The 12421-nt window shown below is 34.0% G+C and overlaps 1 pseudogene; it reads left to right on the top strand.

Annotated features, from left to right (window-relative positions):
- Positions 1-7696: 7696 nt before the first annotated feature.
- Positions 7697-8438, top strand: LOC107016913 (annotated as a pseudogene).
- Positions 8439-12421: the final 3983 nt, after the last annotated feature.

Raw genomic sequence — 12421 nt, 5'->3', positions numbered from 1 at the left:
TGTGTGCACCTATCATCATTTCTCCTGATTGGAGCAAGCCATTTGAGGTGATGTGTGATGCAAGTGGAGTTGCTCTTGGTGTGGTATTAAAACAAATAAGATCTTTTAGAAACACTTTTGGATACTCAACGACTATTGGAACTGACTCAAGAGTTGGGGTTTCAAAGCTAGAATCCTTAACCCGAACAAGATGATATAGATAAACCTTGGATATCATCTTTCTGGACTTAAGGTAAGAAGTAAATCGACTCATAGGCGCTAAGCTACTAAACTTCCGTTTTAATATTGGTTCGGATGGAAACTGAAAACGAACAATCCTAGTTCTACAATCGACTGAGGCATAACATGAGTGTAACTAATCCATACCTAGAATGACATCGAAGTATAGTATTTTTAACTCTACTAGATATGCATAGGTGACTCTCTGAGGGACTGTGACAGGGCAATTTCTGTATACCCGCCTATCAATAATTGGGTCACCGATTGGAATAGAGACAGAGAAAGGTTCTGAGAGAGTTTTTGGACTGACATTGAATTGGATTGCTATGTAAGGAGTTACAAAAGAAAGAGTAGCCCTTGGATTTAACAATGCATAAACATTAAGGTCAAAGACACGTAATGTACTAGTGACTACATTTGGAGAACCTTCCTTATCCTGGCAAGCTTGAAGAGCATACAACATGTTCTAGCGCTAACCGCCACCTGTACCATATGAGTTACCCTGCTGAATTGGGCGACTTGCTGGTGCTACTGATGAAGGGGCTGGAGCCAAAATCTTCTGCTGGCCCTGCGAGTAATTTCTACCACCCAATTTCTATTAAGGATAGTCATAGTTCCCAGTACTAGCCTTCTTATTTTCCTTAGCTTGTTCCCAAAGCTTATCACCCTCAACCTGCTGAGCATGAGTCATAAGTCTACAAATGTTCATATCTCCAAGTAACATCGCATTTCTACACTCAGTTTTCACCAAATCTTACACTCCATAGAAAAACTTATTCATCTGAGCACTTGAGTCAGCAACCATGTAAGGAGCATACCTGGAGAGTTGGTTAAACTTGAGTCCATACTCTTGGACTGTCATGTTACCCTGCCTTAAGTTCATGAAATTCTTTGTCTTTTGCTTCTCTCAAGTTTATTACGAAAAACATGTCGAGAAAAGTCTCACTAAAGCAATCACAAGTGATAGGAGCCTCATTTGCACCCCTATTATCCTTCCACTTAGTGTACCAAATATGAGCAATATCTTTCAACTGGCATGATGCCAATTCAACCCGATCATTCCCAGTGACTTGCATTACCTCAAAGATCTTCTTGATCTCATCCAAGAAATTCTGAGGAACCTCATTAGTCTGCGATCCTATGAACTCAGGCTGATTCATCCAAACAAAGTCACGGACCGTTGCTTCTATTAATCCAGCATTTCAATTCACATGAGTATGAACCTGATTGTTCATGTTAGTCATACTCTGAGCGAACATTTATATGGTATTCCGGAACTCAGCATTAGAGACTTCCTGATCTGGGATTGGAGGAGCTGCGTTTTCATTTCTAGCGTTCGCATTGCTAGTGTTAGATCTACAAAGAGGCATGATTTGAAACGTAGAACGCCAAGTTAGAATGGAATAACATCATAACTCAAGCACGATGAGAGTAACAAGAAAGTGAAGTTTTTCCTAAAATATTTTAGAGCCTCCCTCTCATTAGATGTGGTTCACTTTACACCCATGAAAAGGACTTTACTTATTGCAGCTTTTTAGACATCGTAGGACACTTGAACCTAGTGCTCTGATACCAGATTTTTTCACGCCCCATGCTACCCCCAAGACGCCGACACGAAACCTACGATCACAAGTGATCCAAAGCTAACCCTGCAGTCATGATCATGAGCATACTAAAGATAATAAACTCATGCAGAAGCTAAATCGTAATTAAATCTGAAAAGATGGGGAATGCCCATATCCTATAATTGAGATATTTGAAAACAATGAGTTTAATACAAAGGAAATATTAACTCAATACTAAGCTTAATCTAACTATGTCTGAAATAAGCCTCTAAATTGGACTAGAATTACTGGGACAAGACCCAGCTATATCTAGGGAAAACTGAAACTAAATGACTAAAGATTGAAATGAAACTCATAATTGTTGTCTTTGGAGAACTAGGACTCACCACTGAATCTATTGAACTGGAGATCGGAATCGATCTATGCGTGATCTAGATACTAACAACCTTAACCTACATCACGAGAAGATGTAGCGCACATATGCGTCAGTACTTGAAAGGTAATGAGCATGTATGATAGAGTAAAGATGAAATAAAACATAACTGAACAAGCATAAAATCAAGAATAATAATCTGACATGATAAACTGAATTCTGAGCTAACAAGATGCAATGAACAATTTATAACATGTAAAATTGAATACTGAATATACTGATAAATGGTCAATGCAGAGAGTCTGACTGATCTGTGGGAGCTACTAATAACTGATAATTAAACCACATGAGCTAAATCTGGAGTCCGATGTATACGCCCCAACGAGAGGACCCAATTAAACCCTTTGAAAGGTATTAAGGCATGCTGGTGTGATCACTAAACTGATTTCCCACATAGGGGACTTACAACCTACTTGGGTAGTAGTTCTGAGACTAATTGGGTACGCTAAACCCTAGTATAACTCGGTATTATTATACTCCCATGAATTTTGTTATTAATTGATTATGACTGAGTTTCTGTAAATACTGGATAGCTGAAAAATAGACTTTCAACTGACAATGCAAAAATTAATCTAGTAATTATGTATTTATAACTGAGGCATGTATATCTAAATTAACTGAAATATCTGACATAGCATGTCTACTTCAAGAACTAAAGAAGTACAAAGCTAGGGTTCTGAAATTTAGGCAATAATCTAAGTAATAACATGATAATCTGATTTGGAACATACATTTAATAAATTCATGAAGTTCTATCAAAGTTCTAGAAACCCTAGGTTTAATCATTACAAGAAAATCAAGAATTTGACTGAAAACTAGGGACACAATGGGTGAAAGGAACCCACTAGTGAAATGCCACATACTTGGTGATGAAATGCACGGAAAAATACTTAAGTTTTGGGGCTGGAACTGCTGGAGCTTGTTGCGTTCTTGAACTAGGGTTCTTGAGCTTTTTCTCCTTTTTTTGCTTCTAATTTTCTAACTTTAGATTTATGATTTTGACTTAGGTAAGTTTTAATTATGTTTCTAGACTTAAACTGACTAAAATCTGATAATTTAGAGTCAAAACGACGTATCTTCAGGTTTAAACGAAGTGGGAAAGGTCCAAAATACCCCTGTAAAAGTGCTAACGGACCAAGCGACGGCTAGGACTGACGATCCATCGATTGACCAATACCCCGTGAGTTGCTCCTTCGGTTGTAAATGTTCGACAATCATTTTTTAAAACGGGTATAACATTTTACTCGAAGCTCATCTTATACTCGGGTATAACCTACGAACCGTATGTCCATCCGTTGACTAACACTTAACCAATTTTCCTGGGCTGAGAATTTTGAGAGTTTCTGATCCCATCGACGGTTGTGCAGGAAGGATCGTGGGTCAGGCTACAGTCCGTCGATAGTCTCGTTTGTTGCACCTGCAGATTTTCTAAAAAACTGATTTTTTTTTGTCTGTTTTAGCTTCGGATGTTATAGTTACCTATGTAAATACAGTCTCGATCAGTTGACTCTTCAAAGTTATGGAATTCTCTTTATTGGCAACAAAATGCCTTGAAGCGTCTACTACCTAGTCAATTTTTTTAGCCACCATATTTGCCTCAACAACTACACCAACAATCACATCATTACCCTAAATAAGATGAGCTTGGATATCACTTTGTCCTTCCCTCTTTGAGTCCTGCTCTTTTCTTTGATACCATTTGGCAGCCCTTTAACCATGTTTTCCACAAACAAAACAAGGACATTTAGTTTTTTCAATTTGACACTATGGCTGGTTAAAATGATTTTTGTTCTTCGCATGTTCCTTTTTTAAGATTTTCTTATGTTTGACTTTGAACATGTCTTTCACAACTATATTAGAAGATTCAACAAGATTAGCTTTAGAAGAATTAAAAGAAAGTTATTTCATCTTATCTTTGAGATGGTTTGCCTATTCGGTCATCATATAACTAATATGTTTTTGGAGGGTTGATCTTTTTCCTTATGTTTCAATTGATTTTTATAACCATCCGCTGATAGTGGGAACTTTTCAAGTAAAATATTAGCCTGAAAAAATCTATACATATTAATGTCCTTGTTGAGAACATCATCCATAAGGTTCGCATATTCGTGAACTTGTTTCATTCTTGGCTTCTAATCAACAGTTTGGAATTTAACGCACTGGCTGACAACAATTTTTTTCTTTCCTACATCATCAGCACCATATTTCTTTTCAAACTATTCCATATTTCTGTAGCAGATTTATGGGTAACAAATAAATCAAATAAATAAATAGTCATATGACTTAGCAAAGTCCTCGTACAGTGTTATTATCCTTTTCAAACTTTATTTTAACAATATCATTAACAACCACAACATTTATGGATTAGTAGTGGTAAAAGAACCATTTATTGAACATTTGTTAAATGAAACATACTTATCTTCTAATTGGTTAAAGAAAACTAAAAGTTTTTGTTAGCAGCGTCAAGAATTGGTTTCATCAAAAGGCTCAAGATTTGTAAAATAAAGAAAAAACTTGTTTAAGGAAATAACTATTTCTAAATAATGCATGTAAGTAAAATCTCTTTCAAATTGTTGGAAAAAATACTAAAATATTGATATTAGATTAGAATTATAAAGTAGTAATTAGTTTATCACAAAAACTGTGTAGTGGCAAGCCGCTGCCTTGAAAGCGATTTGGGCCCAACTTCGGTGCAAATCGTTGTAGCAGTTCGCTCCCCAAGGTTCCACACTTACTATCAAACACATGCACTCGTGGCTGAATGTTTAGAGTTGCACAAAAATAATTGCCCAGAAATCCACAATAGGAAGAATTATTATTTAAACCAATAAAAGAATTAGTGAAGGAGATAGTAAATGAAAGGAATGGCTTTTTATTATCTTCTGTTTATTTGGCTCCCAAATGATACTCCTTAAATAGGAAAATCATTTACGTTTTCAACCACAAAAAGAATGTAAGAAACTAGAATATAATGAATGTTCTCTTACTTTAATGACAATTTTGTCATAATACAAAAAAAAAACTTTCAAGTGTTTGAATATGTCCTATATTTTTTTAGAAGTTAAGAAACTTACACTTGGATAAATTTTACCAATTACGTTTGACTAATTACCTCTCCTATATCACATATTATAACGACTTAGCAATGATCATATAGACTAATTACGGGGAGTGAAAAGATCTAACTTATCCTTTTCATTAAAAGAAAAGGAATAGTATCCACATGGATTTCCCACCGAAAGGGATGCCTTGGTAGTTAGAATCAAAACAATTAAATGGAAAATCATATGAATTAGGGGGAGATGAAGGAATATGTAGTTAAATAAATGGGTGACACTAGAGATCAAGGACAACAATGACAAATTAGGTGGTTGTAAGCTTAAGTTGCCTGATAGTTAAGAACATGCAAGTGAGGTTCAAAAATGCAAATAAGCACATATGGTACGATTACATACCATGATCGTGATACTTCCATTAGCTTGACTAATAAAGATTTTTATTGTGTAGGGCTCAGTAAAATGGAAACGCTCCTAGGACCAGGATTTTCCCTAGGTTTGATCCAGTCTATATGAGTTAACTCCTGAGTCTTTCGGTTCAGTGACAAAACAACATCTAGAAAAAGGGGTCAACAATTAAACTATTGTTTCCTATGGATCAATAGATCTTTGTGTTTTGCCTGTTTTCTAAGTAGACTACTGTTATCTACATAGGGGAAACAAAACATTGAATTATTTTACTACATAACCAATTATTTTTAACGTTTATCATGAGATTTAACTTATAAATAATTATGCAGCACATATTCTTAAATCTTTCTTTCTAACATAATCAAATAAATGTTCCCAGTTCGTGCAAATCAGCTAGCCTGTCGCATGAAAATTTCTCAAATTCAATTTCGTGAGAAATATCGAACAATCAATTTGTAGCCCTCACTATCATATACCCAGTTTTTACTGTAACTTTAATTTCTTTTGTTACACTTGGATAATCAAATTTAACACCATCCTCTAACTTAAAAGGATAATTGAATCCTTTTTGCTGAATTTTTTATTTGTATACTATTACACCGTACAATTCTTCTATCTACAATGTTGACCACAAGTACAATATGATAAGTTAAAGTCAAATTATAAGTGTTAACGAACCTTTATATTTCTCTTCAAAATAAGCCTTGTTGATAACTTCCATGTACTGAGTTTTGTTCCTTTGATGTTTCTGCTTCTGAATTGATAGATCAGCATTTCTAACCAATTGTCTCGATTATTCTCAAGAATCAATATCATTTTTGGCCAAGACATCAATGCCATGCGCTACACCTATATGGATTCTTCCTCAATGTAAATAAAATGTGCATCTTCCCCCGAGAGGAACTTTGTTAGATTTTGTTATGAAAAAGAGCCAGATACCATCTATGTCTTGAAATTCCCATTAATAAAACTTGAGACATACTACTCTCATGACAAAATTATTACATCATTTGTATCCATCTCCTCTATATCATCTATCTCATCAATATCCCTATCAAATTCAATTTAGGGAACTAGTAAAGAAGTGACAAAGTCGAAAATTGATATAAGGGGATTCAAAAAGAATGACCAAAGTACTATTACGGTTAGGATTTGAACTCGTGACCTAAAGCAATAACTGAATTTACTTTACAAAAAAAATTAATTAATCTTGATGTATTTCTTCATGGGAATTCACTAGTTCATATATAATTAAAAAAATAAATCATTTCCCATAATTACGCAAAACACCAAAACATTTTATGGACACTGAATAACACCTCAACATACTAGGTAAAATCCGTGTTTTCATTTTTTTATTGACCAATATGACTTGGGACAAAGTTTAACAAATAAAAGAACTTTTTTGAATCTTGTGATATAAAAATAAAGATATGTCAAATCTATTAAAATGTTCATTGATTTTGTGGTCTTAAACACGTCATATGGAGAGTTGACCTAAACAATTGCTTTATTTTAAACTTTTTAGGAATTGTCTAATTTCCACTTTCCATATGATATGTTTATGACCATAAATTAATGGAATTTTTGTATATATTTGACATATCTTTATTTTTATACTACAAGATTTAAAATTATTATTTCTTTTTTTGAACTCCGTGCCAAGTAAATTAATCAAACATATTGAAACAGAAAGATTACTTAGTATCCCGAGCTGTAATTGAGGTCCATAAAATGTTTTGGCGTTTTGCGCGATTTTGGGAAACGATTTATTTATTTTAATTATCTATGAACTAGTATATTCACATAATGAAGCCCGTGAGATTTGATTTTTTGTAAAGGAAATTCAAGAATTACATTAGATCACAAGTTTAAGCGGATAATACTCTTGTAATTCTTTTTTCATTCCCTTTTATGAATTTTCAGCTATGACACTTCTTTACTAGTTTATTTAATGTATATAGACTAGATGTATATAGATGAGATAGATGTTCTAGACGAGATAAATATAGATGATTATCCAAATTCCATGCTTTTGCGTTGAGAGTACAAATTTCTCATGTTTTATTAATGGTCATATCAAGATGAAGATGATGGCTGACTCGTTTTACATACCAAAATCTAACAAAGCGCCTCTTGGGGGGAGATGCACATTTTATTTGTATACAGGAAGAAATCATAGGTGTATCAAATAGAGTTGGTGGTTGGGAGAAAAAGGATATTGATTGTGGAGATTATTCGAGACAGTTGGTTATAACCTGTGAAATATCGATTTACAAGTAGAAAGATCAAATAAACAAAATTCAGGAAATGGAGGTTCTAAATGAGAAAGATCAAATAAACAAAATTCAGGAAATGGAGGTTCTAAATGAGGCTTATTTCAACATGAAATGTAAAGGTTCATCAGCAACTTATATTTTCACTTTAATGTGTGATATTGTACAAGCGGTCAACCTTGGATATAGCGGATTTGTTGTTGTAAGAGACAGAGTAATAGATTAAAAATAGGAAATTCAACAAAAAGGATTCGATTATCCTTTTCATCTAGGGAATGGTGTTAAATTTCATAATTCAAGTCTGGCACAAGAAATTAAAGTTACAGTAAGAATATGGGATGTGATAGTGATGCATACAGATGGATTTTTCAATAAAGTTCACAACATAGAGTTAGAGAAACTAGTAGATGACGGGCTAGCGGATTCGCGCGAACTGGTAATATTTTGGAGAAATCGTTTGAGTGGATTAGAAGAATAATAGTCCTTAGTGAATAATCTAGAAGTAAAAGGAAAATTTCTTGAAAGAACTTAGAACTTTATAGATTTTCATGGAACATCCTTGGATTCTTTTAGTTGTATAGAGAGTTTTAAAATAGTGTCTTGTACATAATTAATATGCACAACACTGAGTTGGAGAAATTATCAATGTGGAAAGCTTAAATGGGATGAACAATAGTCCTTAGAAAAATATTCTAGAAATATAGGGAGAAGTTCTTAGAAAACCTTAGAATTCCACTTATTTGAATGGAATGTTCTTTGAACCTTCTCTATGTGTAGAGAATGTTAGAATAGGGTCTTGTACATAATTTCTATTTTCACATTATCCCCTACGGGAACCCATTGGTAATGACATCAAGCAATAAAACCAATTATTCCCCGTCATAATGAATACATAATTTATTTCTTACGCCACCCCCCCCCCCAAATATGGCCAACCCCTCCCACCCCCTTTTTTTTAAAAAAAAAGAATATTTTTGGTAAATATTTCAAATTTAAATTATTTTCATTTCATAATCCACCCTCACCCCTACTCTCCCCACCCACGCCGACCGCGTCCATTTTGTAAAAAAAGCTTGTTTATGGAAAATATTTCAAACTTTTTAGGAAAATCATATTCATACCACTCCCTACCCCTACCTCCCATCCCCATCCCCGCTACCTCCAACCCCTATCTAGGACACCCCAATCAAAAAGAGACATTAGAGAAAATTGTTTTTAAAAATATTGCAATTTTTTAAAAAAAATATTTTTATGCCGCCCCCTCCACTACACCCCTCCCGCCCACGATCCCGTCATGTTTTTGAAAAAAATAAGTTCATGGTTCATGTCGTGGGTCAAAAGTCTCGGTCATATCTCATGGACGGATTTTAGAATGGTCATTGGGGTCTTGTCCTAGTTTTGTTATCGGAGTCAGATCCTAGATCAATTATCACGGTTGATTTTTTGGATGAAAAATTATTTTTCTAAAGAGTAATTTTTAGTCTAAAGCTAAAGTAAAAGATATTTTCTAAAAGAATGTTTTTCATTCACCAACAAAACATTAAAAACTTTTTTATAAAAAATATTTTCAACTCACAAATCAAATATGAAAAAATAAGTTAGAAATCCACTTGTTCTCCAAGTAAACATTTTCCTTTGTACCAAACACACCCTTAGTGTTTAAAGTCTTACTTGAACTTGCAAGATTGTGAATGATTCGTGAGCAAGTTGATAAGTACCACACATTGTGCTTAGTAGAGGTCTAAGGACGTGACATAGTTACCCGTATTCTTCCCCTGTAGTTCTAGTTAGGGGTTTAAGGTTTATGATTTATGGTTTGTGCTTATTGATGATGTAAAATAAGGCTGATCAAATTCACTTGCATGAGTTTTTATGAACTTTCTTATAATTTTTTCTTATTGATGCTCATAATCTTCTTGATGAATTTAAATTATAATTGAAATTACTTTTAATCAGACTCAAGTTGCTCATTGATTCATGAAGTCAGGGTTATTTTTGTGTGAATTCTTTATATGTATACCTTTTTATATTAATTATTAGTTCTTATTTAAAATGTCATTCACAATTTTTATGCATAAATGTTAGGTTAGGAATAGAAAATCCGAGTTGAATAATTTGTGATGGATGAGAATATGATCAATGTTGAAGTGCGATACAAGTATGGAATCTTATTGCAAATGCAGACCTGTAGATCTGGGTCTTGTCCTCACAATGTGGCCATGAATTGCAAAATTTTTTGATGGAGAAACAAGGAGAGAGTTAACGAAAGATCTCAATTTATTCCTCGTATATTGGTGAAAAAGATTAAGGAGTTAGAATAATAATATGAGTGTGGTAAGATGCAACCGGAACAACTTCATAATTACAACATGAATTCAATGGACATTGGACATTGAACATACGAAACAATGGAAAATTTGCTTGGATGAAGTTGGATATCTTCAAATTTGGTATGAAAATCCCAACATCAATTCAAATGAGAAGTGTGGTGATGTAAAAGAAATTGGTGATTTGGAAGAGAATCATATGAATATGATCAGGGATGAAAAAGAAGAAAAGAAATTGTCAACTTTTTGGGAAATTCCTTTGATGTTTGAAGATTTGTGTCTTTGTTAGATATGTTTGTTTCTAACCCAAGTACCTAAGTTGAAGAAAAAGCAAATGAAATTGTCATAGTATGATATGTAATAGAGCATAATTTTTTGTGGTATTGAATACCTCTGTACGATCTACCATAATGAAAATTTGAATTTGCTTGTTTCTTTATTGTTTTACTTCTGTGTTGTTTTCTGGAAACAAATGATTCCTTGAGTTTCAGAGTTCTACCAAAGGATACAACAAGCAATACTACTAAAACAAAAATAAAACTTCACAGAAACAATAAAACTCATAATTGTAGGTGAACAAAAACAACTTTGATGTCGAAAGTGAACTAAAGATCAAAACAAAGCTTCAACATTGCATAAATATTATAATTTCAGTAATATTTTATATATATAACAAAATCGGAAATTGTTCTTTCTCCTCTTAATAAGAAAAAAATAGTATCTTTGTTTCATCAAAACAGTACTAAACAAACACCACTGATATCATCATTATGGTTTCCATGATTCTCGAGGTTGTGAAGAAGAAAAAGTACTCAAGTTTGAAAGCTTTCTTTTTGGGAATACTTAATTTTGTTTCCACTTCAGCCCACTTGTTGGATCGAAACCAACATCTCCAATTACAACTACGGATCTAAAGACTCTTTTTGTTCCAGTCCATAATATTCTGTTACTTGGTATTCCAAGCTACAAAAGTTTTAGGAATTGAAGCTATTAAACAACAAACATTATTAAGTTATTATAGAACAAACTTTATGAATGCATCATAATACTTATATTGAAATCATTCTCAACTTGAAACACATTCCTTAGAATTACTCTTGGCCTTTTAAATTGGGTTATGATTCAAACACCCTTTCCTTTTTGCACAGTATCACTTTCGTTTGGTGCAACATTTATATTATGTCTTACAACATGTGTTCTACTACCTCGAGAACCAACTTTAAAGTGGATGATTGATGCCTCATGCTCCACTATCCATTTCCCTACCCCTTCCTCTACAACTCTTTGTTCTTGATTATAGCACCCCTTAAACTTTCGTCATGCCTTGGTGATCTTGATCCACTTGGTCTTTTGTTAGAAAGAGGTATAGTGGTTCTAATTGCACTCTTGATACACTTTCACTTGCTTCATACCTTGGTGATATTGAGCCACTTATAGGTGCAATGTTTCTAGGTGTTCACCTTGATACACTTTCACTTTATCCATGCCTTGGTCAGTTGAACGTACTGACCATCCATCTTAGTTCCTCCAATTCTGATCGATTCAACATCTAGATATTTACTATAGCTATCCCAAGTCATTATTGACTTCTAGAAAGATGATTCGGTTTTTGGGTTGTTCATTTGAGTTTTGTGCAAGTTTCAATATTTTGGATCTTCTAGAGTTTGTACGGTTGATTTCGATCAAAACTCTTTGAAAACAACCTGAGAATGACTATAGACAATTTTTTTAGCTTCGAAACATCAAGTTGAGTTTACAGTGATCTTTCTTGTTGATTCTAAGGCTTTCGGTCTCGTTTCAGCGCTATTGTGGATTTTGGCTTTAAAAGGAACTTGGGTGTAAGACCCACTTTTCATTGTGACGACCTTAGATAGATGTTTTGATGGTTCTGTTCAGTCTGAAATGTCGTTTCAGAGTGGGAAGCACATTTGATTTGTCTTGTTTGGACCTGAAATGAGTTCCAAGGGCCAGTCAAAGTTTGGAGCTTTACTGCCCCTTACCGCTTGTGCAACAGCCATGTTAGTGAATTATGATGAACTTTAGCGATAAGCCTTAAAGGAGAATAGGTCGTGTTAGCGGCCGACTAGATATGTTTGTGGCCTGGATGCCGCTTTTGCGGCAAGTGCCTTTCAAA

The sequence above is a fragment of the Solanum pennellii genome, chromosome 4 (genome assembly GCF_001406875.1).
Source record: "Solanum pennellii chromosome 4, SPENNV200".
Lineage (NCBI taxonomy): Eukaryota > Viridiplantae > Streptophyta > Magnoliopsida > Solanales > Solanaceae > Solanum > Solanum pennellii.
This window is presented reverse-complemented; position numbering and strand designations above follow the sequence as displayed.